Below are 27980 nucleotides of genomic sequence, written 5' to 3'. Positions count from 1 at the left end.
GGAAAAGAAAAGAATGGATACTTTGAGGCTCTGAACAGCTGCTACCCCTATGATAACAGAGCTGATTTCGCACTGTGTTGGGCTGTCCACAGCCTGTATGACCCGTTCGCTGGCCCAACATTTTGGGGGCTGCAGGGAAATTTTCTGAGGACTTTGCCCCTGGGAACCACTCAACCGAAGCCTGAGCAGGGGCCCCAGGATAGCCAAAGCCGAAGCATCTTTTTGCTATTGATCAGCAAGTTTCCAAAATAAGATGCCCTGCCAGCCTTTGGTCAGACCTCAGAAGTTGTCCCGCTCCATTCCACACTTGCCTTCCTCAGTCTTCAGAAATGGACCGGTAGACCATTTGTGCCCGCAGTGTGGCTCAGTCACGGCCCCCCACCCCTCAATTCGTGAACACCGTGTGAGCACTCAGTGAGGAGGGGCACTTGGCGAAAAGAGCCAGGAGCAGCTTGGAGCTCAGGGCTCCAGGTGAGGAAACAAGGCAGGTACGAGCACCGTTCACATCAACACAGAGGGAATGTCTGGCACACAGAGAATGCCCAGCATTTGTAGGGCAAATGTACGGTGGGTGTGGGGGTGGGGGTGCTCACACATCGGCTGTCTCTTCTCAGATGAAGCTTTCAGCAGAACTGGGTTTTGAGGCATGCATGGGCAGCTGTTATCACATGATGGGGATGTGGAGGAGAGGTGGGGTGTCGTTTGAAGAAGAGGGAACAGCATATGCGAAGACATGGAGGCCGGAAGCAGCACAGGGTTGCCATGGTATTACAAGCAGGTCTGGAGGAACACGGGGAAATGGGGTGGGGGAAAAGCAGGGTGCGCGAGCAGGAGATTGGGCTGAAGAGGGAGGCGGCTTTATCCCATGGCAGTGGGGAGCTCATCAAAGGTTTTCAGCCCGGGAAAGGCATGATGATATTTTCTTTTTAGGAAGGTCACTCTGGTAGTCTGTGTGGGGCTGAGAAGGACAGAAGGGAGACAGCCAGGGGGCTGGAGGCTGTCCTAATGGTCCAAGTGAGAGGTGGTTCAGCCTGACTTAGGGCAGCAGTAGGGTTGAGGACAAGAGACTGATTCTAGACACCTTTGCGCCCTAGAACGGACCAGGCTAGGTGACTCATCTGTCAAGTATGTATTACGCTCCTTCTTCATGTTTAAGAAAACATGTACGTGTGTGAGAGAGGAGAGGTACAGAGATGGAGGAGACCCGTCCCTACCCTTACAGGGGGAGGCCGACACACATCTGTTCACCGTGTGGACGGAGTGCCTGCTTGGCTCGTGCGCACAGAGGAACACAACAGAAGGTCTGCAGAAGCCAACTGTGCCAGGAGCAGTGCCACGAAGTGCCGTAGACAGAGGTGCCAGAGGGACAATCCTAGCTTGCGGAACTCTGTGAGGCCAGATGGAGGGGCGGCATTTTAGTGGGACCTTGGGGGAACCCGTGATGCTTTGAGAGGCCACTCCAGGCAGAGGGAAGAGTCTGAGCGAGGGCACAGCGATGTCAAGTCCCAAGGAACGGTGATTCAGTCTGGTGTCCGTGTGTGTGTGTGTGTGTGTGTGTGTGTGTGTGTGTGTGTATGATTAGAGAAGGAGAGAGAGAGGAGATGGCCAGGGCAGCTAGGGGTAGACCGTGGTGAGCCTCAAACACCAGCCTAAGGAGCAGGGGTGGGTTGGGCCAGCCCTAGAAAGTCACAAAGTCTTCTGTGCAAGGCAAGGGGCATGGTCTGAGCTGTGCTTCAGAAAGATGAATCTGGTACCATGTTCAGCACAGCTGAAGGGACAAGCCCTTGCCAGGGTGGGGAAATAGGTAGGTGGTCATTGGCGTAGCCATTGTGAGAGATGATGCTCTGGAGAAGATTTCTAGCAAAAAAAGAAAAAAAAGAAAAAAAAAGAAACCAAGGGGAGAGGTGTGGGAAATATTGCAAAGGCAGCCTATGTAAGTAAGAGTCCACAAGTGCTGATCGTCTGTTTGCTGTTTTTTGTCCGTTTACTGTTTATTGTCTGTTCACAGGGTCAGGCTCTGTGCTAGGCACTAAGGGTGTGGGCAGATTCAGGCGCAGTTTACAAGGATCCCTTGCTTGGTAGGCTTGGTGAACTCACAGACCAAGGCGGAGAAGAAAGGAAACGTTCGTCGCCTTTTGAGGACGTGCCAGGTACTGAGCTAGAAATTTGATATACATAATCGCACTTGATCTCAAAGCTATAGTCAAATGGGGCAAGTAAGCTTAGCTGCATTTTTCAGATTTGGAAACAGATTCTGAAGGGTGAAGTGACTTGCCCAAGTTCACACGGGCTAATTTGAGGAAGCCTCCAAAGGCAGTGCTTTGTCTCATATACCGGGAGTCTCCATTGAAGCCATCTAGACCTTTCATGAATTCATTTTCCTCACTGCATATCTACATATGCTATTACATATCAGTAATAGTATCAATGACGAGTAGTTGGGAAGTACCGAGAATTGTTCCAGGCACTTCAGGTATACTAGGCTAATTTAATACTTGCAACAATCCTGTGAGTTAGATACTAGTATTATCCCCATTACACAAACAAGGAGACTGAGACACAAAGGGGCTAGTAACTTATCCAGGGTCAAGCCACTGGTGAGTAGAAGAGACAGGTTTTCGACCTTAGCAGGCTGTTTCAAAGCCCATGCTCTTAACCAATGTGCTATGCATAAATGATAACCAGACGGACTCCTACAGAGGCATAAAGTAAATCACCAGGTCTGCTTGCTTGCAGCATTTTATATCTATACATGTTGATTCCTTCAGCACTTATCGAAGTGTTTTTTGCTTGCCGAATCCTATGTTCAGCAAGGATCCAGGGATACCTACGACAAGAGCCTGCCCTCAACTCTGGTGGGAAGACATAGAAATGAACAGGTATGGTGAGGTACAGCGAAACCATCGGAGGGTTTGATCAGAGGTCTGACACGAGCTAAATTAAGTTTTAACGTGAACATCATCGCTCTGCTTGCTGTGTAGACAATAAACCTTAGGAGACTAAGGGTGGGAGTCAGAAGACCAGTGAAGGTTGGTGTAGTTGATCAGAACAGAGACACAACAGTGGCCTGGGCAGTTGCATCACAGCCAGGGGGTCCCTGGTTTGGCCAAGAGCTCTGTTTTAATACTCTGGGGAGCAGGGAGACTAGGGTTTTCCACTAACTCTTGGCTCCCCCACTAATTGGCCTTGTTGGGTCTCTGAACAGGTCTTTTCATGACCGATGTGAGATGCTTGGGTCAGAGTGCCTCTAAGGTTCCTGTCTTCTCTAAGGTTCAATGTCATTACCCTGCTCACCTTCTGCCAGTGACTTTGTACAGCTATGTAAACCCTGTACCATCGCCTCACGGAGCCACCTCCCACATCATTTTCTGCCACTTTCCGAATCATTGCTCTGCTCCAGCCACACTGGCTTCCTCTTTGTTCCTCAGAGAGTCAAGCTTGTCCCTACCTCAGCGCCTTTTCACCTGCTGTTCCCTCAACTTAGGAAGTACTTGCCCTCGATCGTCACATGGTTGGGTCCTTCTCACCCTGATCTCAGCAGAAACTTTGTTTGCTCAGAGAGGCCATTTCTAACTGCCTTGACGTAGGTGGATCTGCAGTCTGCCATATTGTTTCTCCTAGTTTACATTTGTCTTAGAACTTATAATGAACTGAAGTCCTCTTACTCAGTTGTTTATATCTTTATTGTCTATTTCCCCATACAACATCAGTTCCATGAGAGCAGAGACCTTGTCTGTCTTTGTTCATTATGATTATCCAGTGCTTCGAACAGTGTGTGGTCAGTACATAGACAATAAGTATTGAATCATCGAGTGAATAAATGAATGGATGAATGAGCCATCTTTCAGATGTTTGTAACATATAATCTAGAGCAGGATGTTATCCATTTTCTGAATCAGATTATTGTAATTTAAAAAAAATTAATTTTTGTTTTTGAGAGAGAGAGAGAGCACGTGAGTGAGAGAGTGCATGAATGAGAAGAAAGGGGCAGAGACAGAGGGAGAGGGAATCCAAGCAGGCTCTGTGCTGTCAGTGCAGAGCCCAACGTGGGGCTCAATCTCATGAACCATGAGATCATGACCTGAGCCAAAACCAAGAGCCGGACCCTGAACTGACTGAGCCACCCAGGTGCTCCCGAGAGAGAAAGAATCTTAAGCAGGCACCACGGTCAGTGCAGAGCCCGACAAGGGGCTCGATCCCACAACCGTGAGATCATGACCTGAGCCAAAGTCAAGAGTCAGATGCTTAACTGACTGAGCCATTAAGGGGGGGGGGTCCCAGAAAATTTAAAACATTTAAATAATTAAAAGCACAGATCTAAGGACAGCAATGAGTACACATTCTCCTGAAGTATTATGTTTTTAAATCATGGAATCATAGACTGCTCAGGTTGGATGGGAATCATCTTAATCTTCAGAGTCAGGCAGATCTGGGTTCAAATGCCGGCTCTGTCACTTGCTAGCTCCACAAACACATAGTCACTTAACCTCTTGAGCCTCAGTTTCCACAGGTATAAAATGGGGATTATAATGCTTACCTTGGAGGAGGCATTAAGTCAGATATTAGATACAAAGTGCCTGGGACACAGTTGGTGCTCCGTAAATGTTAATTCTTCTTCCCTCTGCGGAGGGACTGCGTAGGTCCTGATAACCAATATATGTTGAACAAATGGTGGGGCCTACTCCAAGGACCTCATTCTGCTGATGAGGAAACTGTAACCCAAAGAGTCACAGTGACTCTCTAGGTCGTGTGGCATGAGGACGTCAGAGTGTGGCTTAGAGCATGGCTTCATTTACAGCCCAGCACTTTTATATCCTCCCTATACGCTCCTGCTTTGGTTTTCTTCCCCGTCACGCACAGCATTCTGGGGCCTGAACTGGGTTTTCTGTGCATCCACACAGCTACTCAAACCTCAGGGGTACTTGGGGGCTGTGGGGAGGCCTGGACCAGAGCTCGTAAACAAAGCTCAATACTTCACAAGCTTTGTAAAAAGTGTTTACACACAGGCTTACTACTGGCTTCTAGTGGTAAACTGTCCCTGAAATGAGTTCTCACTGGCTAGAAGTACAGGCAGGGTCACACTATTTATATTTACCAGGTCCCCGCAGTGTTCATGTATCATTCTGTTCAGTTCACAGCACTCCCTGAGGCCACCCCACTGCCTGGCCTTGTGCTGGGCCCTGGACCTCCGACTCTGAAGACCAGTGAAACCAGTTCAGGGGCGGAAGCAGAGATGAATGTAGGCAGTTATCACACAACGTTCTCTGAGCTGACACAGAGAAATGCAGGAATCTGAGGGATCCCAGAGCGGGGGCCCTAGCCCAGCCTGGGAGAAGGCTGCAGGGAGGGCTTCCTGGAGGAGGTGACATCTGAATTTTATTTTATTTTTTTTCCCTATATGAGGAATATTCTCTTGTTCTGGAAACATGGCTTTAGCAACCCTGGAAAACACGAGGTTAAGGGGGAACTGAACTGCCCCAAAGCACTCTTAATTTTTGCTTCTTGGAGGTTTGGATAATCTTGATTGGCCCACGGGATCCTAATGTGGGCACTTTAGCCATAATGTCATATGCATGGCCCTGAAAAGAAAACAAACGAAAATCCTTTTGCAAAATCCCCTGGTGTAAAAATGATAGGGTTTCACAACAACAGTGGAATAAGTTAAAACCTATGGGTCTTTGTAAGCAGAACTCTAACAAAAACAGCACCAATCCTAATAAATGGTGGCTCAGTGGCTGCCGGCCTTTTTACCCAGCATCAAGGTCACTTTGTGCTAGCAGCCTTAAGCCTGAGGTACCTCGTCCCAGATGTAGGATTTTTGTGGCATTTGCCTCTGACGGAACTGGATTCATCAAAGTGACAACTGTGGAGTTGCCCCCCTCTGGGATCCCTCAGATTCCTGAGCTATGATTTAGACTTCTTCAAAAGCTAAAACAGTTTCTCATAAATACAAGAGGAAGTGTCTCCACAGTTTCTTCATCTGAACGATCCGCTTCCTCAGAGAGCCTAACATAGTGGAAAGGACAGTGGTTCCTGAAGCCACTAAATCAGCAACAACACATACCAGAGAAAAGCACTTCTGCAGGATTTTCAGCATTTCTGTGAGATCTTCTGAAAAGGCTAGAGCTTCCTCTTTAGTGGTGAGAAAGCTTGTTCCTAATTGCCTCAAAACACAAGCATGCTGGAATATATTATACAGGAATCAATATGGCTCCCACATAATATGGACACTACAGCCCTCCTTACCAATTGTGTGCAACTACTCCTGTGAGAGAAACCCGCGTTTCAGCAGAACAGACCGTTCTGAATCTTCCCTGGGGAGGAACATTTAGAGTGGTTTCTTCTGCAGGAAGTTTTCCCAGAACCTCTGGTCTCTTCTTTCTTCCTGCTAATGGTCAGAGCCCATTCTCCCTTTACAGTGCAGGCGATCTGTGACAGGACGCTCTTTTCTTCAGCCATCACAGCAGTTTTGTGGATGAAGACATGCAAGTGACAGGCACCATCCCCACTGATCCCTCTCAGGGGGAGGAGGAGGGATTTAATCACTGCTGAGGGCTCCCGGGCCGCAAGGCTTGTGCCAGACATCTGCCATATGGCACTTAATTTCATCTTTACAGCAGCCCGCTGAGACCAAGGAAGGTTTCATTCCGAAACGGTTTGATGTTGCCTTCACTTCTCAGGGGAGGGACCAGGAGCTCAGAGATGTTTAAGGTGACCTAGCTGAGCAGTGGTAGAGTAGAAGGAGAACCCACCCTGCGTGAAGATAACACCTGTGGTCTTTCCCTACGGTTCCTCAAGGAGGCAAGCTGGCAACTGGCAGCATAATGGATGAGCTTACCCCTCTGCAGAGCAGCCCTGGAAAGCCTGGATGCCTCCCAGGCCCAGAGCAGGAAGCTTCTACCTGAGCAGGACCACGTGAATAATGACTCTCATTTAGGGGAGCATTTATTATAAGCCGGGCACTATGCCCAATGGCCCACAATATTATCTGTCTAAACTTCTCCCAAACTCTGTGAAATAAGGATTTTAAAGCCCAAGTTGCAAGCGAGGGACCTGGGACCAAGAGAAGTTCAGCAACTTGCCCAAAGGGCTTGTTATGCAAAGGGTGGGAATCTGAATCTCCATCCCACAGATTCCGTGTGAATCTAGAATCAGTGAAGCCCGACAGGGTTGAGACAACTTCCTGTTTGTCTCAGAGTGTCCATGGAGGCACTAAGGACCAAGGGAAGAACAATCTACATGGGATTTACTAAGAGACTAAAACCCTTACTGTGAAGATACACAGAAAGCTGGAGAAGGGGGAGGTGAGGGTTTCACTGGAGAGTGGACGGTATTGTCCATCTCTGTCCCTGCCTGTGCCCCATCCTGACTTCCACATGGGAAGGCTAAAGGGGATCCTCTCAGCCAACTGAGAGGGCTTCCAGGAAACCATCCAGAGAATGTGGCTTCGACATTTTGTGAGTGTAGAGATCAGTACCTGATCCACACCTAAAAACGTGTATTGGCTAGAGGCTTGGTTAGAGCGCCCGCTGGTGGCAAAATCAGGAGATGGTTTTACTTTAAGAACAGCCCAGATTCTGGCTGAGCAAGGGGGTTTTTGCAACGGGCCAGATGTGCTCCCAAGGAGAAGAGTTGGATTAAGAGGGCAGGTGGCCTCTCAGAGGGGACAAGCTGGAGCTGAGCTGAGACGAGAGGAGAGCTTTCAGCCAGAGAAGGCAAAGCCATATCAAGGGACTTCCCCAGGGATGGGGAAGGGCTGTGAGGGACCCACAGATCCTCCCACAAGAGGATGCTATTGCTCCTTTGTGGGATGCTCCCACAAATCAAATGCTAGTGATTTTGCACAGGTATCTTGAAGAAGGACCCAATGCCAGGTTAAATCTGCAACGGTCACATTAATCCTTGTCTGTTCCTGATCTCCACTTGCACCTCCCAGTGTGCTGGAGGGGAGTGAGGGTGGGGGCACAATAGCAACTAGAGAATGGGGGTGGAGGTGCCAGGCCCACCAAGGGGACCCACTCAGAGACCACTAGCTTTGGACCACACCCCTTTGGACCCTGGACTCCGTCACTCCCTTCTGAGGCCAAGGGGACAATCATTCAAAATAGTTCATTTTTTTATAATGATGAAACACTCCACGTCTGGAATGAATCCTATTTTTTTTTTTCGTATTAGTAAGGGTCAGCCTAATATCTCTTTAGATATTGCCATTCTTTCGCTCTGCAATAGATGTGAGAGGTGCCTGTTGCTTTAAATGAGCATGTGGTTACACCGTGGCTGCTCAGTTCCTTCCCTTATCTTCTGTGAGCACAGATGTTCCTAAAGGAAAGCCCTCCTTCGGATAAGAATCTTACACAAGCCACAGACAGGATGAGGTAATGGCACGGTGGAGCCCAGCACTGAGCAGAAACTTTGTGCCCTGAGGAGAAACTTTCTCATACTCCTGGGGAGGTGGATGAGGAACTCTGTGTGTATGAAGACATGAGGGGAAATGCCCGTCCCCTCAGACAGGGCTCACAGGTCACTGTGTCTCTTCAAGGTCCCCAGGGGGACTGCGCCAAGCTAACCACGCCCAGGGGAGACCCCAAAACAAGCATCGCTTCCTTTGGGATCAGTGGGAGGCAGGTTGCACTTACAAAAAGATAGGTATTATCTTTTTCCTTTTAATATATGTATTCTTTTGTTAACAGACTTATTGGCATCTACTAGGAGTCTGCCACTGTGCTCCATTTTGGGTATAACTTGCAGATTTAATAAGAGCCTTTCGGGAAAACAAGAAGTATCACCTCACTAAATGTACATGTCAATTTCCAGATATTCCCCTCCTCCCTGCCCCGCCGCCATTTCAGAAATCAACACAAGGAGGACAAGCATGTCGTGGAGGTGAGGAGCCATGGCAGCTCTCTTGGATGGGGCTGTTCTGGTGCCTTCCTATGTCTTACCGGGTCTCTCTCCAGAGCTGGACTCTGCACCTGGTTCCCCCCTTGGCCAGGATCCAGCTCCAAAGATGCCTGGAACCTGGGACTCAAATGCTCAGGAGGCCCTACCAGGCCATCTGGGCAAGCCCTGGATGACAGAACAGGGTGGGGCCGCTGTCTCCAGATGGCTCCTGTAGCCAGACTAAAAACAGTCAGTGAGCGTTTTTCCACTGACACACCAGACTGAGATAGAAGGACACTCACAGGATTTGCTGGGACTAAAGGATTCAAGGGGGATGACAATGAAATACAGTGGGCTCCTTTTAATTTTTTTTCTTTTTTATTGTGTAAGTCATTTATGTCCCTTGTTGAAAAGCTGAAAAATGCAGAGAAGGAGAAAGAAGAATAGCCATTAATTCCACTACCCAAAGAGAAGCACTTTTATCTTTTTCAAGTAAGCCCCACCCCCCAATGGGGGGCTTGAACTCACAACCCCAAGACCAAGAGTCTCATGCTCTACTGACTGAGGCAGGCAGGCGTCCCAGAACTTTTATCTTTTTTTAATTTAAAAAAATTTTTTTTAACATTTATTTATTTTTGAGACAGAGACAGAGCATGAATGGGGGAGGGGCAGAGAGAGAGGGAGACACAGAATCGGAAGCAGGCTCCAGGCTCTGAGCCATCAGCCCAGAGCCCGACGCGGGGCTCGAAGTCACGGACCGCGAGATCGTGACTTGGCTGAAGTCGGACGCTTAACCAACTGAGCCACCCAGGTGCCCCCCAGAACTTTTATCTTTTAATGTGTAGTGTGAAGAGTTGATCCACCTTTACCCTGCCTGCTGCCCTCCCAACACACACACAACACATGCACGCACATCACACACATGCACACATCACACACCATGCAAATACACACCACATATGCATGCACACCACGTATGCTTACACACCATATACACGCCCCTCATATGCATACACGCACTCACACCCACACCCATCATAAGGAGAACTAAAGAATTTCATAAAATCCTTTGACCAGGATGGTCAATTGGTTTTAATTGATTTTTGAAAGGTGGGGGAGGGTCAGAGGGAGAGAGAGCAGGGTCCACACTCAGCCCAGAGCCGATGCAGGGCTTGATCTCAAGACTGTGACATCATTACCGTGAGATCATGACCTGAGCCAGAATCAAGAGTCAGATGCTTAACTGACTGAGCCACCAGGTGCCCCTGGTCGTTCCTTTATTTGAAAGAGGCAACCAAGGGGCAGAATTTCCCTGAACCTACCAGGCCTAAAAACCACCTGGGACTCTATCAGAAGCACAGATTTCTGCCTTCACCCTCCCCCCCTCCTCCCCCCCCCCCCCCCCCCCCCCCGCCCTGCCCAAGGATTTTGATTCAGTAGGTTTAGGGGAGGATTTAGGGTAAGGCTCAGACATCTTAGTAAGCCCTCAGGTGACACTGACACAGGAGTTGGGAAACCTTACCAAAGGGACACTGTGTTAAAGGGTGATGACACACATTTTGGTTCTTCTAATGGGTTTCCAGATAGAGCAGGAAATTAACTCCTCTCAGCAGCACAGGGGCTGGGGCTGGGGGCTTGCAGACTCTTGGCATGCTATTTAAATGAGCACATCTCCTGTCACTATCCCCTTTTAGGATCGTCCCAACCATCTGTGCAGAAAGGTTTACCCCCTGCCCAGTTCAGTGTGTAATCTGAGGGGCACTGAAGGGACAGAGGAGTGAGGGCAAGGAGCTCTGTCCCTTCCCATATCTTCCAGGCCACTGTGGAGAAGAATATAGCCCAGTGGGCAGCGACCCCAAATAGCCAGGGGTGCTTCTCCGTGGACAACCCAAGAGAGGCAAGACTGAAGCTCCTCTGACCCCTGCCTAATAAGAGTTTCACTTTTTTTTAATGTTTATTTTTGAGAGAGACAGACAGAAAGAGCGTGAGTGGGGGAGGGGCAGAGAGAGAGGGAGACACAGAATCTGAAGCGGGCTCCAGGCTCTGAGCTGTCAGCACAGAGCCCAACGCGGGGCTCGAACCCACGAACGGTGAGATCATGACCTGAGCAGAAGTCGGACGCTTAAGCGACTGAGCCACCCAGGCGCCCCCTAGAGGTTCACGTTTGAAAGCAGAAAGAAAGACACCACAGGTACCAACCTACCTGCAACACAACTGGTGCTTTTGTGTAAATTAGGAAAGAGCACCCCTCCTCACAACACTTGGCTTTAGTCTGTAACAATTGTCACAATATCTTGAGAAAGCAAGCACTCGACTACCACCCACTAGAAAACTTTGGTAACAAGCACACAACTCCTAGCGGTGAAGGGCACATCCTGAGAAGGGGCACCGTGACCTACACTGCAGGCTGCATGCGACAGCCTTCCTTACAGGGGTCCGTGAATCTTCCAGATAAGGAAGCTGAGCAGAGAGAAGATGAAGAACTTGACCAGGGCCACACAGCCAGTTAGAGATGGAATCAAACCCAGCCAGATTGACTCCATAGCCCAAGCTCCTCACGATTAGGCCACCGTTTTTGTTGAAAACGTTTGTTACTCCCACATCTCCCTGACACGCCCTTGACTATTATACTTAAAATGCCAAATTATAAACTCCAAACCTCACCTCCTCTTATGATGCTTTCTCTGATCTCACCAAGTGCAATTGGCTTCTCTGTTCCATGCTCCCCTCTCCCAGACTTTATCCAGCCCTCTATTGAAGCCTTATCTTTCTGAAACAATTTGGTAAGTTTACAGTCCTCTCTGCCCTGTGGGAGCAAATTCTTCACGGGCTGCTGGGGAGACTACGAAGCACCAGCTCTGTGCCCCCAGAACCTGGCACTGAGCCCAGCACAGAGGAGCAGCTTGGTAATGAAGGATGAAAAGGAGGGAAATGAATTTGCACAGGGGACGATTGGACCTACACTGCCACTGCCCCCTATCCCCCAGGACCCCTCCAGCTCTGACCTTCATGAGTCCATGACTCAGCATTTGATTCTAAACCTGTGGCAGTGTTAGGGGGCAGAAACCATAGTGGTGCAGAACAGAGGGAGGCGAGATGAAGAATAATTGCCAGGAAAGGGTAACCTTGTCTGCTCAGAAGATGTCAGAGTGATTGGATGGGAATTGGTCTAGAAATCGTGGAGCTCCTTGGAAGGCTTCTGTGAACCTATGAAATACCACCGAATGCCCGAGGGTGCCGCAGGCAGAGCGGCTGGAGAAGCTGTCAAGGTCATTGCCAACTTTGAAATCCCCCAGATGCTGCTACATTAATAGGTTTTCAGGGAAGGAAGGAAAAAAAAGCAGTGAGCTGTCATTCCGGAGTCAGAGAACATTAATAAACGCTCTCATTAGGAAAAGGTCAGGGGCTTTCTGCCAATTTCAGGCAAGTGTCCAAGGACATCCCGTGTGTGCAGAACTTCTGGAGGGACGTGTGAGAAACTAATGAGCTCAGGGGGGTGACGGCACAGCTAGTGAGGCCCCTGGTTCCATCCCCTTCCCTTCACTTAGTGGAATGTAACTGAGCCGCCACCATGGACCACGCCTTGCCAGGAGAGAAGGGCAGAGCTCAGTTGGATCTCAAGGGGCCAGTCGTGTGTCCCGCCCATTGGATCTCACTAAGACTGAGCACTACTAATCTGGGGCAGCTGATCTACAGACTAGCATTTGGTGTTGAATTAATTTCTTTAAATTTCTGTTTAATTCACTTGTCATTTGAAAAAAGAATTCCTGGGGTGCCTGGGTGGCTCCGTCCGTTAAGCGTCCGACTCTTAATTTCAGCTCAGGACATGAACTCACGGTTCGTGAGTTCAAGCCCCACATCGGGCTCTGCGCTGACAGCGCAGGGCCTGCTTGGGATTCTCTTTCCCTCACTCTCTGTGCCTCTCTGTCTCTCTCTCTCTCTAAAATAAATAAATAAACATTAAAAAAAAGAAGAAAACTTCCCAACATATCCAAAAGATTTGCAAAGTTGATCTTGCCCCTTCATTAATTCATTCAATATATTTTTAATGAACATTTCTTTCGTTTTATTTACCACATGCACCTGGACCAGCTCAACAGCACATTACCTTTGCCCTTTTTCTCTTCCGGACTCTTGGCCTTGGCAGGTTGGCCTCTCTCCACTTGGGGTAAGCTCCCAGGGCCCTTCTAGGTCAGAGATCCTGGTGCAATTTATTGGTGGCCTCTGTCCTACATGGATCGGGACACAAGAATCAAAAGGAATTGTGCCACTTAGAACCCAAACAAGCAAGCACCCAGCTACTGCTTGGGTCCAAAGGGCTGCTTTCCCACATGACAGAACACGCAAGGTGGGGGACACACACATGGGGGCAGAAGTATCTTCAGATGCTTTGTCATTGTTTCAAGGAGTCCATACTGCATATCTGTGAGTCCAGACTCCATATATTCCTCACAACAGAGCACATTGGTAAGTAATACTTGTTATTCCTTATGAAAGAATAGAAAAAAATGCACAAAGAAGACAGTAAAAATCCCCAGTGATTCATCTTTAAGAGTTAACGGCGCCTGGGTGGCTCAGTCTTTTGAGTGTCCAACTCTTGATTTCAGCTCAGGTCATGATCCCAGGGTCGTGGGATCGAGTCTGCGACAGGCTCTGGAGTAAGGAGCCTGCTTGGGATTCTCTCTATCTCTCCCTCTGCCCCTCTCCCCCATTTGAACTCTCTCTCTTCCTCTCTCTCTCTCTCTCTCTCTCTCTCTCTCTCTCTCTTTTAGAGAGAGAGAGAGAGAGAGAGAGAGAGAGAGAGGAAGAGAGATAACCTCTTTTAATATTTTGCTGTTTGCTATTTCACTTAAAAAATTCATATAAAGATACATACATCTATTTTTATAAAACTAAGATTATGCAATATTTTTTTATGACCCACTTTCAAAACATAAATTACCGTGACTCTTTCCCCATACCTCGTATTTTGTGATATAGCCTAGGACGGATGTAACAGTTTATTTAACTTAACTCTCTACTGATTAAGTCATTCACAATTTTTTTCCTATTGTGCGTAAGGTGAAATTTTATTTTTAATTGGTTAAGTTTATTTATTTTGAGAGAAAGAGAGAGAGAGAGAGAGAGAAAGCACATGCACACCGGCAGGGGAGGGGCAGAGAGAAGAGAGACAGAATCCCAAGCAGGCTCCACACCAACAGAGCAGAGCCGGGTGCGGGGGCTCGAACCTGGCAACCGTGATACCTTGCCCTGAGCTGAGTGAGCTCACGAATCGGACACTTAACCGTCTGAGCCACCCAGGCGCCCCTCATAAGATCAAATTTTATTTATTTAATTTTTTAATTTTTTTAAATGTTTATTTTATTATTTTTGAGACAGAGAGAGACAGAGCATGAACGGGGGAGGGGCAGAGAGAGAGGGAGACACAGAATCGAAAGCAGGCTGCAGGCTCTGAGCCATCAGCCCAGAGCCCGACGCGGGGCTCGAACTCACGGACCGCGAGATGGTGACCTGAGCCGAAGTCGGACGCTTAACCGACTGAGCCACCCAGGCGCCCCCATAAGATCCAATTTTAAAAGAGACGATGGGCGTTTCCTGCTACCTCATTTTGTAGCCCTCTCCCCTGGTTTTCTCCTCTGCATTTCCCCACCCACACAGCAGCCACTCCAGAATATGGAGCCGACTCCCACCCCTCATTGTCGCCCACCCCCACATCTAATCCTGTGGTGGCCTCCTCTGCCGGTGCTCAGCGCCAGCTCAGACCTCAGCCACTCCCTGGGGACTATCACCGAGGCTCCGCCTCCTGGGGTTGCCCCCTAACTCCTCTTTGTCTCCATTCTGACTCATCTCAGAACCAGGATGGTGTTACCTTTACCCAGTAAGGTCCCTGAGGGCAGAGAGAGAAGCCAAAGCTGCTAGTCTTGGCAGAGGAGGACAACTGTGATTAAGGGGATCGCTGTACCTTTGTCTTAAGGGGGTAGGTCTCCAAGGGGACAGGGGAGAAATGGGTGACTGGCATCCATGTGGGAAAGGACCTCTATACCACTTGGGTGCTAGTTAGAAGTCCTGGGGGTCAGGTCACTGGCTGGGCCTCTGTGCTGCTGGAGGCCCAGCCCCCCTCTGCCAGCCGAAGCCCTTCCGGGTCCTCCCCCACCCACACCCTCTCTTAGGGATCTTCACCCTGGCAGGAGGTGCGGGGCCCAGGCCCTCCCTGGGGAACTTCAGAATGGGATGCTGAAAGCTGAATTCTGGGAAGATGAGGGCCCTCAGGACAGGAGAGGCTGTGCATGTTTGAGGTTGCTCCAATGGCACACAAATGCCACCGAGGGTTTTGTAATCTTTCGGCTCAAGATCCTTCTTTAGTCCTGAGATGTGACACGGCCTCTTGGGCACAGAGGGAAAACGACCTTGTGCTTTCCTTCTAATCAAGGTCAGCTTGGAATCTCAGGCCTTAGGAAGACCTCAAAGGCCTTTTGTTCCAGCTTCTCTGTTCTCTGCTTCACGTTGTCTGTCCATAGCAAGGCAAAAGAGGGCGGCTTCTCACGCCCTTCCTTCCCGGGGAGTCTCTCCTGTCTTTGCAGGCATCTTTAGAAAGCCGTTCTGGGGCCAGGAGGGGAGGCCTTCCTCACATCCATGCCTCTGCTCTATGCCCTTCTCCATCTTGTCCACCAGGGCTTCTTCAAAGTCCAGCCAGAGGCCACTTCCCCCTCCTTGTATCTCACAGACTGAGCTGACTCCATTTCTCTGGATTCTCTCACAGTGCCCTGAGCTTCTCATTACCGTTTGCAATTGTCGGTTTACTTGCCTGTGTTCTGCCCCCCTTCCCCGCCAGCCTCTGGCCACCATGGACTCCTGAGGGTGGTACCTGGGCCGATTCATGTCTCTATCACTAGTGCCTGGCCCAAGGCTTGGCCGAGAGAGGAGGTTTGAATGAATGAATGAATGAATGAATGAATGAGAAGGGAAGAAAGGAGGGTCTATGATCGTTTTAAACAGCAATAGCTCCTGTACTGCTCTGTTATCCCAGGTCCCTGATTTGTCTACGCCCTTCCCTATCCTTGATCCTCCTGGATCCTCACAGCAGCCCTGATTTGGGTCAGGGTGGGGACCTGCATGTTGGTGGGCAAATGAGGAAGCTGAGCTCTCAAGAGAAGTGCTTGCTCAAGGTTACCTCAGAGCCCCCCGTGAGAGACCAGGAACTGTTTTCCTTCCTTCCCCACATTTTCCTCAGCCCCTCCTGCCTGACTCATTTCCCCCAGGACTGCAGGAGCAGAGCTGGGACTCCTGGTAGGACCCAAGGGCTTGGGGACGCTGGGAAGTAATTCTGGGCAGTGAAGTGTGTGGGTGGAGTGCCAACTCCCCTGAGTGCATGCGGTGGGGGGAGAGGGTAGGGTGCTTATGGCTCCCGGAGGACCCCGAAGCAGGTTTGGCACTGAGATATGTCTCCTTTCCACTCCCTACTCCTGAAAAGGAGGTCCCAGGAGGTCCCCCCTCAGTGTCCAGGCGGCTCTAGCCATATTAGCAGAGTCAACAGAATGTGTTGTACCATGGCAGATACTCAGTAATCACCCACTGACATTGTTGGGTGACCTTAGGTAAGCCATTCAATTTCTCCGGGTCTCAGAGTTTGGGTCTAGAAAATTAGAAGCTTAAAGTCCTATCCTTAGGAACAAGAGACAGATTGTTGCCTCCCCAATTCTAGAGGACTGACCCAAGAAAGAGGGAGCACATTTGTTTGCGTAGCCCAATGAGCGGGATGATAGATGAAGGAAGGTGGAGGAGTGGGTATAGATTTGGAGTCAGCGATAATGCTGGGTAATTTATGGAGCACAGAGCAGATCTAGAATGGAAGGGGCTGCCTTAGGAGATAGTGAGTTCCCTGTCCTTGGAGGTGTGTACGTAGAGACCGGTAGCCATTTGGGGGCGTGATGTAAAGATCGTAGGATTGGACTAAATGAGATGTGAAGTCCGGCTCAGAGAGCTTTGATTTTAGTTACCTTTGAAATTCCTTTGTGCCCAGCACCGTCTTTTGCTGTGTCAGCAGGGTAGTGGCGAGAGCTCAGTGCAGGAGCTGGGAGGCCTGAGGCTAGCCACTCCATAGGTAACCGTGGTGAGGTCTTGGATAAGTGACTCCCTCCCGGGGCTACTGTTCCCTGATCTGTGGAATGGGAATAATAATCTCTGTCCTGTGGATCTTTCCAAGAACATGGTTATTAAAAAATACTTACAAGCTAGGAAAGCCCATGCAAATATGGAAGGTTAGCATTTGAAACAACTATATATATGTATATAGTTATATGTAAGAACTACACACACACGCACACACACGCACACACACACACACACACACGGACATATATAGTTAAATGTTATTCTGTGGGTTTACCCTTAAAAAAAAAATCTTTGTACCGAAGTGTAATATGGACTCAGAAAAGTACATGTATCAAGGGGTACAGCTTATTGAATTTCACAACACAGAGTGTAACCAGATCAACAGGACAGGGTATTACTGTCTTATACGCCCCCAGGGGGTGTCCTCAGGCCCCCCTTCTCGCAACAACCCATCCCCTAGCTGGGGTTCTTGCAGCTTCATTTATTTTGAAATAATTCTAGGACGTTGCGTACGTATTGCCAAACTGCTCCTTCTCAAGGTTTGTGCCAAAGTTCTCTCTCTCTTGAGCTGGGCATGAGACTGGCTATTTTCCCATTCCTGCCTCTAAGGAGAGACCACCTCTTAGAAATGAAACAAAGCCAGTGCAAATGGATCTCCACAGGGTTTTAATTTGTGTTTTCTTTGAATGTTTATTTACTTTTGAGAGAGACAGACAGACAGACAGCACGAGTGGGGGAGGGGGAAGGAGGAGAGAGAGAGGGAGACACAGAATCCGAAGCAGGCTCCAGGCTCCGAGCCGTCAGCACAGAGCCCGATGCGGGGCACGAACTCACGAACTATGAGATCATGACGTGAGCCAAAGTCTCAGGTCGCCTAACTGACTGAGACACCCAGGCGCCCCTAATTTGTATTTTTTTATTACTAAGGGCAACTCGGGGTGGGGGGAGACATAGGGGGAATTCTGTGCTCCCACGTCCTTCCCTCCTTTCTCACATCTTCCCACTTACTTCCCACCCCTGTTCTCACCAGGTCGGGGACCCAGGACCAGAGTTCACTCATTCTCTCTGCCACTGCATGTAGGGCCCTGGACAAACCACATACCTCCTCTCTGACCCTCAGTTTCCTCTTTTGTAAAAGGAGCTAACAATGCCATCTGGGCTCCTCACAAGGTTTTTGTTAAGATCTAAGCATTATCGCGGATAGGCAATTGCTCTGAAACATTACATGCTGTTCAGACGACAGATTTTATTGTTACTTTTAGTTCCTTTTCCTCTTTAGTTTCTGGCTACATGCCCCATTAATTTGTCTTATCAGCGCCGGGTGTCAGTGAAATAATGGCCCAATCACCACTTGGGTCCTGCTTAGACCTAATGGCGTAGAGAGTCACAGGATTTCCGTACCAGTGTGGCACCCAGTACTGCCCAGTCAAAACTGACACAGGCCTGAATCTCAGCCTTGGGAAGTGGGGGAGTTGCCGGCACCATCTGAGGCCCTCAGTGTGATGGGGGCTCTGAGGGTGGTGTGAATGTGCTGCAAACAGCCTTGATGTCCCCACTCTCTGGTGAGGGACCTGGGGCTCCAATGTCTTGGCTGAGGGGATGCCGCTACAAAGTGGCAGGAGCAGCCAGGATGCAAGGTACCCCAACTTTTCCTGCCCCCCTGATTCCAGAGGCTAAATATTTCCCCTGCTGACCTACCTTCATGCCTGGGTATCCCCATATAACCAAACGTTTTTAGTTAAATCTCTGCGGTCCTTGTTAAAGAGCCACGGACTTGGGCGGGGACTATGCCATACTCATCCACAATTGGCAGTGGCCCATGAGACATCCTTGGGTACACCTCATGCTGAACAGGGCCCCAGCATGGGCCGGGAGGAGGCCTGGACAGGAAGGTCAGAGGACCCCGGTTCAAATCCAGGCCCACTCGACTGGGTGGCTTTGAGCAGGTGAAGAATGAAGGCTTGGGCCCACAAGGCCTTTCTCTGAGGGGGTTCCCAACCCCAGAGTAACCGCCCTTGGCTGGCGAGATAACCAAGCAGGGGTGAATGGCCCTGCTCAGAGGTCGCTGGACTGGGCTGGAGTGGGGATCAGAGCCGTCGGATCACTAGCCTCAGGACCTCAAGTCCCTTCCAAGGTTCCCACCAAACCCCAGCCTCAGCTACTGTGAAGGGAGAGCCAAGGAGGCTGACATTCTAGAATTTTCTGTTTCTGATTCTGTAAGGTTAGCATTGTGCTTTCCACATACGCACTTTATTTATGGGCTCCAGAGTCAGACAGACTTGCTTTTTTTTTCTTTTTTTTTTTTTAAATGTTTATTTATTTATTTTGAGACAGAGAGAGCACCTGTGCATGAGCTGGGGAGGGGCAGAGAGAAAGGGAGAGAGAGAATTCCAAGCAGGTTCTGCGCTGTCAGCATGGGCTCAATCCCATGAACAATGAGATCATGACCTGAGCTGAAATTAAGAGGTGCTTAACCAACTGAGTCACCCAGGTGCCTCCAGACTTGCTTTTGAAATCTGAAATCCAGGGGGCACCTGCCTAGCTCAGTCGGTGGAGCATGCGACTCTTGATCTCGGGGTCGTGAGTTCAAGCCCCACGTTGGGCGTAGAGCTGACTTAAAAAAAGAAAATCTGAAATCTGTCACTTACCTGCTATGTGACCTTGGGTAAATCAGGTAACCTCTCTGAGCCTCAGGAGTCCCATCTGTCAAACATCATCCTGTATAGTGAGGATGAAATAAGTCAACATATAAGCAGTGACTATTTGTTGAATTAACACACACACACACACACACACACACACACACACACCTGAAAAGCACAAAGATTGGAAGTTATTTAATCAGAGGGGAAGATGTCAAGGCAAGGCAGTCCTTGGTGACTACCGAAATCCACTGCTCGTTCAGACTCCTACTTCTGCGAGTCCCCCTCTGCTCTCCCCTCCTGGGGCTGCCTCCCTGACCCAAGCCTCAGGCCAGAAACAGGGGGTGTAAGAAAAGGGGCAAATGGGTGGAGAAAGAAAGAGGTGCCGTTGGCCGCACCCTCTGGTGGGAACGGCCCCGACAGGTCAGAGACCTGGATTCTGCTCCTGGCTCTGCCACCAACTCGATTCTTGCAAGGATCCCTGGTTCCCCCACCACTCTGTCGGATGGGAACTCGGGCTCTGGCCCCACTTATGCCACCTTCTGGTGCAGTCCTGGGGAGCCGTCAGGGTCAGGGTGTCTGGGCGCCTTGTGGCCAGACTGTGGTGTCTTCCTGACAATTGCAGGGCTTCAAAGTGTGTGTGGGTGGATCCTGAGCCCTGAGGCCTGCCGTCTCACCCCCTGGGCTGCCCCGATCCTTTGAGTCACTCTCTCAGCATCCTGTCACCTTTGTCCTAGAGTTTTCTTCTTCCTGTCACTTCTCACTCCCATCTCCTAGAACATTATCTTCGTCCTTCTTGATTTTTTTTTCTCTCTTTCTTTTCTTTACGTTTTGAAACAGATTCACTCTGTGGGGAGAACAGAATTTGGAATAGCACTTCTGAGTACAAGTCCCCGGGGTCGGCCGCCTACTCTCTGGGCATCATCTTCCCCGTCTGTGAAACGGGTTAGTGATAAGGCCTGCCCTGCCTCCCTCATGAGAAGGTTGTGAAGAGTAAATGAGGGATGGGTGTGAAATGTAAGCTCTGTGCAAACTTTATTTGTTTATTTAAAAAAAAATTTTTTTAATGTTTATTTATTTTTGAAGAAGAGAGAGACAGAGTGTGAGTGGGGGAGGGGCAGAGAGAGAGGGAGACACAGAATCGGAAGCAGGCTCCGGGCTCTGAGCTGTCAGCACAGAGCCCGATGCGGGGCTCGAACCCACGAACTGTGAGATCATGACCTGAGCTGAAGTCTGACGCTCAACCAACTGAGCCACCCAGGCGCCCCTCTGTGCAAACTTTAAAATGCTGGCCGAACCTGGTGATGCAGTCGAATCATCAGGATTTGTTTTTGAAGCCCCAAAACTACCATCACCACCGTCCGTGTGGGTACCGGCATACCAAGCATGCACGTGTGAAAGTTTGAAACTTACGGAACATGGAAGTGAAATGTTGGCACATTTGGAAAGAATGAGACTTCTGGGCCTTTCTGGTGCTTGGGGAAGGTTTGTGCTGTGTGCCACCGCAAGCGTTATGGGGCGTGCCTCCTTCGGTCTTTTTCGTAGGGGTTCACAGACCCTTGGTTAGAAGGAGCCCCTTGCCCTCTGAGGCGGACTTGTGTTAACAGCTGGGGAAGCAGGCTCAGGGGGGGACTGATTGCCGGTAGGGTTGCTGTTGGGATGGATGAAGCACAGATCTAGTCACCCAGGAGGAAGTCAGAACGGAGGTGGTTCCCTGCCAAGGATCTGGAGAGGAGGAGGGGATACTCACAGGGGACTCCTTCCCCATCCCAGCTTCAGGTGGTGAAGCACACACCTGCCACCTGAGGGAGAGAGGAGGGGACAGGGACAGAGGAGCTGGAAGTCTGAAGAGCTGGTTTCTGCCATGAGCTTGCTGTGCAGCCTTGGGGAAGTCACTTAACCCCTCTGGGCCTCCATTTAAATGTCGGTAAAATGGATGAAACGGACACATTTACTTATTTTCAGGGAAGTATTGACAACCAGCTATGTGCCAGGCACCAGCCTAGGTGCTAGGGACCCTTTGGAAAGCAAGTTCTTGCCCTCGGGGCAGAGTGTAAGCTGGAAAAATAAACAGAAAATAAATGTGATCAGTGTCACTCTGGAGGGAAGGTGAGATACTGGGTTAATGCAGAGGAGGAGCATCTAACATTGCCTGGGGAAGAATGCGGGGAGGTGGTCAAGGGAGGCTTCCCAGAGGTGGTGGCAGGATACTGAGATAGGAAGGCTACGTGGGAGGTAATCAGGCTGGTGGGTGTGAGGACAGGGAAGCATTTGTCGCCCCCTCCCTTACTCCTTCGACGGGGAGCTTTCTTCAGAACATGTTAGCAAAGGGAAGTTCTGTGTAGCCGCTCCTGAGAGGTCTGCTCTGAACCCTGAGAGAACGTTCCCTCCAAGCACCCATCCTGGTTCCTCCCCCCTTCTCACATGTCTGTACACGATGTTGGATTTAGCTGGCGGGTGGGGCAACTCAAGGGAATTACAGTGTTTGTGTCTGTGTGTGGGGAGAGGATTTTTAAAGCTTGTGCTAAGTATGACTTTGCCCACCGTCTGCGGGAAGCAACAAAAAGCTACGCCTCTTTTGTGGTCCGCTCGGTGCCGCTGTGTTCCAGACCAGCTTCTCTCTCCCCACCCCCGTCTGTGACTGGCCTCAGGCTCCTCAAGGAAGTCCCTCCGTCTGGAAGAAAGCCCCAGAGAGAAGGGGAAGGCAGCTGGCAGGACAGAGGGTTTGGCTCTTGACGCCTCCAGTTCTTGGCTGGGAGTGGGGGTGAGGCAAGAGAAGTCCCTGGCTGAGAGGTGGTCTGTCGGAGGACCTGCGAGTCCTCTGTGTGGGCTGGAGTGGGGGGCGGGGGGCTTCGAGGAGAGTGTGAACCTGAGGGGGGCCTGGCCAAGCTCCCTGGGAGGCCATGAGACACAAGTATGACGAGAGATGAGCTCATGGGCAGGGCAGCACCTCGTAAACTTTAAAACACCTGCTACATGTGTTTCCTGCCACCTGTGCCTCTCTGTCCTGTCGCTGGAGGGGGCTCTGGCTGTCTGGCTTTGTCACTTGGTTCCCTTGCATCTTCAGCTGCTCTGGCCCGGGGCTTGGCTAGCAGTTCTTTTACCAGGGAAGCCAGAGGGGGTAAAACAGGGGCGGTGGGGCTGAGGGCACGTGGGGCCTAAGACTGGATTATTTTGGTTATTTATTGCCTTGTAAGAAACCGCTCCAAAGAATAATGGCTTAGCACAACAATCCTTGTATGTGCTCATGATTCTACAATCAGGGCTGAGATTCCCCTGCTGGTTTTGTTGGGGGTCCCTCGCATGTTACCTGGTGATTTGGACCCTGGGGTCCAAGATCTGCTGGGATACAGGATGGTTGAGTTTTCTCTCTCCATATGGCCTTACGGCTTCTCTGCACGGTCTCATCAGACTCCATACGTGGCAGCTCTGGGCTCCCAAGATTGCAAAAGTGAAAGCTACCAGGCTGCCTTTTTTTTTTTTTTTTTTTAAGTTTATTTATTTACTTTGAGAGAGAGAGAGAGAGAGAGACCATGAGCAGGGGAGGGGCAAAGAGAGCAAATCCCAAGCAGGCTCCACACTGGTAGTGCAGCCTGGGGAGCGAACCCATGAACCGTGAGATCGTGACCTGAGCCGAAATCAAGAGTCAACGCTCAACCGACTGAGACACCCGGCGCCTGTACCAGGCCTTCTTAAGACTTAGGTCTGGAACTGGCCCAGAGCCACTTCTATTGTGTTCTATTGGTTAAAGCAAATCACAGTACCAATCCATATTCAAAAGGATGTTTCCACACTGGGTGATAATACTAGGAGGTGGGTCATGGGGTCATCAATGTAACAGGATATCACACTGGTTGGTAGAGAAGGCCGCGTGCGTAAGAGACCTTATCCTTCAACTACCTTCTTTATGGATCTCACCATCTTGCCTCCGCAACTGGCCGAGCACATCCCCTTAAAGTCATTTTTAGGGTGTATCACATTTGGAGAAAGTGGTCAGGTATCCCTTTGCTCTCCATCAGTTCGCAGATGCCCTAATCCCACACAGACACTTGTTCGTCTCCATAGCTTAAGCCAAAGAGTGACGGTGGAATTTCAGACGGAGTGAGGCTGTCAGGAAGAGAGACAGGAATGGAAGGTTTGCCCTGCATCTCCATCCGTGACCACCAGGCCCGAGGAGGATGGTTAGGAGATTGCCTAAGCACTGTGCCCTTACAAGTATTGGGTCAGAAGGAAACTGCATGGCAATTTGGTTTTTGTTTTTAATGAAAACAACGGTTCATTTATTTTGTTTTATTTTTTAATATATAATTTATTGTCAGATTGGTTTCCATATAACACCCAGTGCTAATGTTTATGTATTTTGAGAGAGAAAGAGAGAGAGAGTGTGTGTGCACATGTGTGAGTGGGGAGGGGCAAAGAGCGAAGGAGACAGAACCCCAAGCAGCCTCTGCGCTGTCAGCATGGAGCCTGACGTGGGGCTCCATCTCACGAACTGTGAGATCATGACCTGGATGAAATTAAGGGTTGGACGCTTAACTGACTGAGCCACCCGGGTGCCCCAAGGGTAATTTTGAAATGTACCGATGCAGAGGGTAGAACCTCTCTTCAGGCAAATTCGTAAGCATAATATGAGGTTCACCTGATGGCCACTGAAGAAACCCTGCCTGAGAATATTTTGCATCATAGCATGCTAACAAGTTTGGAAAAAGAAAGAATTTTCAAAAAAAAAAACAAACCCAGTATTTTATGTTATTTATTATATGGCACTTATTTTATGCCAGGCACTAGTTTAAGCACACTGTACATTGACTAACTTATTCCCTACAAACAAGCTTGTGAGATAGCAACCAACTCCATTTCACAGATGTGGAGACTGAGGCTCAAAGGTTAAATGGCTTAGCCCAGGCCACTTCGCTATAAGCAGCAGAGCTGGGCTTCGAGCCTGGGCCTTCACTGCAGGTTACGCTGCTTTTAAGGAGCCCTCATTCAGGGCCTTAACCCGATTTGGGAACCTGGGTTTTTTTCAGCCTGAAGTCGGGCTCTTTGACCTTACCTGAGCGGGAGGGCTGATGCGTTGAATCACCACTCAACTTTGGAAAAGCTGCTGCTTTTAAGAAGCAACTAGTTAGAAAATTTTTCCTGGCTTGACACTTCTGTTCCAAAAGCATTTTCTCTTTTTCTCTGTCTTCTTGTATCATGTACATGATAATTACATACTGTATATACACGTTACATATACACCTACATAAACACAAGTGTGTATTCCTAAATCTGGATATTTTTGACTAACAGGTATGCACAATAAAATAATAAATAGCTTTTGGAATTAAAAAAATTTTTTTAACGTTTATTTATTTTTGAGACAGAGAGAGACAGAGCATGAACAGGGGGAGGATCAGAGAGAAGGAGACACAGAGCCCGACGCGGGGCTCGAACTCACGGACCGTGAGATCATGACCTGAGCCGAAGTCGGCCACTCAACCGGCTGAGCCACCCAGGTGCCCCAGCTTTTGGAATTAAACAGTAAACCCAGGAAGAAGCTCCTGCCTAGTTCAACGACCTAAGCATATCCATAAATACAACCACTGACACTTAAATAAAAGAGAAGAATAAACACAGGCCATAGGACTTAACTGTATGGTTAAGGTGTAGAACTATGGACTGACATTAGGTATGGATGCCTAGAGCGGTTGCAATGCAATTAGATACCTGCAAACACTGGGCACTTGTACGTGTTGAGCAGTAGTGAACGTTACCACCACTGGACATTTTCCGATTGTGGATATCAGCTGTTGGTGGGGACTGTCACTGATGGACATTAGGTACTGATAAGTGTTAGGTGTCAGTGAACATTGGCTCCCTGGTGAGCATTGGCCAACACAGAGCACTGAGCACTGATGGGACAAGGCCCTGTTAACCTATGATGACCTCTACCATCATGGTGGACATCAGGTAGGAACAGAGGGTAGGCCTCTGCCCCAGACATGCCTGGCGGCCTTGCCCAGAGACACATCCTGTGAGCTGGTGCGGAAGCATCTCTATCTCCATCCGCCCTTTCTCTCTGAGAGCCTTTGGCCGTGGCAGTTTGGGGACTTCAAAGAGGTGGTATGGTAACACCCATGGAGGGAAACTCCTTGGCTCCTAGAGGGATGGGTTACACACAAATCGACACAGACTCTCTTCCGCCATCCTGACCAAAATTGGGCGTTGGCTCCTTCCTTCTCCGTAAATGATGTGACTGAAGCACAGCAGGGCTGGCTTCGTGGGCGGTGGGACATTAGAAGGGTCTTGGGCTTGGTTTAACGCTCTGCTCTTGCCATCCCGAGATTCTTGAATGAGTACCCATATTGTCACTTTACATTGGGTCGCACGAATTGTGTAGTCAGTCCTAAAGAAAAGAATCCTGGTCACCTGCCATGCGACCTTGGGCTGCTCTTCTCTGGGCCTGAGTCTCTCCCTCTGTGAAATGGGGAGCAGGAGGGGAAGAACTTTGACTTGGCTCTTTGGCTTTTCATGCTCTAGGGTCTAGAATCAGGGGTCTGATTGGAGACATTTAGAGTTGCATAACTTCCCCAGTGTACTTTCAACAGGAAAATAAATGGGATCCCAGTGTTGTTTTGGTTTCTGCCTGTGCTGTGATGACAAACTGTGCCTCAGTCGTCTGCCCATCCCTAAAACCTGACTGGCATGTGTCTATGTCCGGCACACAGAGCAAAGATCCTGTGGATTAGAGTACTGTTCTGCAGCCACAATCCCGAACCTTTATGACACCCTTCGGTTCTGAGTCAGTTATCAAAACAGGAGTCTAAGACCGCATGATTCTCTGACCTATTTCATAATTTTGTGATTGAGTGAAGGAGGGACCAAGCATTTATGGAGTGTCTATTTTGTGCCAGGCACTGTACTCGATTCTTTACAAACATTACTTCCTTTGCTCATTCGGTCCTGTGGAGGGAGATATTTTCATCCCCATTTTCCAGGCCTAGAAAGGTACAGTGACTCGGCCAAAGTCACACAACTGGTTCGTGATGGACCCAGGACTTTAATTACCCCTTTTCGGTGAACTCCAAAATGGAATCTTTGCACTTATCCCTCTAATTCTGTAATGTCCTCCTTCTCGGCCCCAGGATCCCAGGAGGGCGGACTGTAGCAGCATGAAGGCGGTGTGGCTACGAAGGAGTGCTCGCCTGCAAGCTGCGCGACAGCTCGCTCCGGGGTGTCTGGCCATGCGTGGCCACGTGGTGGCGCTGCGGACTGGGAGCCTCTGGAGGGGCACGTGGACGCGGGGTTAGGTGAGGGCCGCTGGCCCCCGGGGCTTTTGCTCTCCCAAAGGCTTGCAAGAGGCCAGAGCTGCGGGATGTGCGGGGTAGTGCCCCACAGGGCGGGGGACCCCCACAATGTGATGGTCCCATCCTCGCCATAGAGCTTCATCCCTGCCGATTTTGCGGATGTGAAGCTCCAGCTCAGGCCAGAGGTGACCTGCCCCGGAAGACACACTCACATGTCTCCCGCAGAAGGCTCGGCCTCCCCACGGTGCCTTTGTCCCCATTTGAAAGACACCTACGTTCCATTCCCTCTCTCCCCCCACGACTCTTCTTCAAGGGGAACTTTGGGGAGGGCCCAGCGTCACTGGGCGAAAGCCCCTGGGATCCCTTCCCTGCCCCTGCACTTGAAGGCTCCCCTATCCCAGGAGATGAGAGAAGGGTGGAGAACCAATCTGGAACTGTTATCTATGACCATATTGACTGATGGGTGCCAGCCTCCAGCTCCTGGAGCCCAAGCCTGGGGGGCCTAAGTGGCATGATGGGCAAGCTTCCCAGTAGCCTGAATGTTCTAGGTTCTGTGCCATAGCTCACCCGTGACTCCCTCCTCCTAGGTGCCATCCTCTTCTGTCCAGGTCCATTTGTTCTTCTCAGCTCTGTGGACCGGCCTCCTCCAGGAAGCCCTCCTAACCCTGCCCCGGCAGGCTCTCACAGCTACCTGCCGCTCAGGTGTCTTCTGTGTGTCCTTCCCACTCACACCCCAAGAACAAGATTCCCTTGGCAGAGCAGATATCAGAAAAAACTGGTCATTGTTGGTGATGATGGTGATGGATGTTCCCGCAGACCTTGGCCAGTGAGAAGGAATAACTTACAGACAGCGGAACCATTCAGATAAACTGGAAGGGAGTTCCCTGCGACTGGAAGTGTGCAAACAGGATTTAGGGTACCCCAGCAGGCAAAGTGCCAAGAAGTCACAAAATACTGCAGCAGCTCAGAGGAGGGAGGGGAGGGGGTCTTAGGGAAAGCTTCTGAGGTGAGGCCGGAACTGGCGCTATTAGGGTGGGAAGGAGCTGAGAGGCAGGGA

At 49.9% G+C, this 27980-nt stretch overlaps 1 long non-coding RNA gene across 3 annotated transcripts; it reads left to right on the top strand.

The window, feature by feature from the left end:
* LOC106976455 (uncharacterized) lies at positions 1-27894 on the top strand. 3 transcript variants are annotated; one of them, XR_008290513.1, is made up of 4 exons: positions 1428-2150; positions 2769-2879; positions 26762-26926; positions 27511-27894. It is a non-coding gene; the product is annotated as an uncharacterized LOC106976455 (long non-coding RNA). The 3 variants fall into 3 exon arrangements; XR_003414052.2 differs by lacking the exons at positions 26762-26926; positions 27511-27894 and adding an exon at positions 1-1355 and having other exon boundaries at positions 2009-2150; positions 2769-3889; XR_001430479.3 differs by having other exon boundaries at positions 26762-27894.
* The last annotated feature ends 86 nt before the right edge of the window (positions 27895-27980 follow it).

The sequence above is a fragment of the Acinonyx jubatus genome, chromosome D1 (genome assembly GCF_027475565.1).
Source record: "Acinonyx jubatus isolate Ajub_Pintada_27869175 chromosome D1, VMU_Ajub_asm_v1.0, whole genome shotgun sequence".
NCBI lineage: Eukaryota > Metazoa > Chordata > Mammalia > Carnivora > Felidae > Acinonyx > Acinonyx jubatus.
Note: the sequence above shows the minus strand (reverse complement) of the source record. Positions and strands in the feature narration are given on the sequence as shown.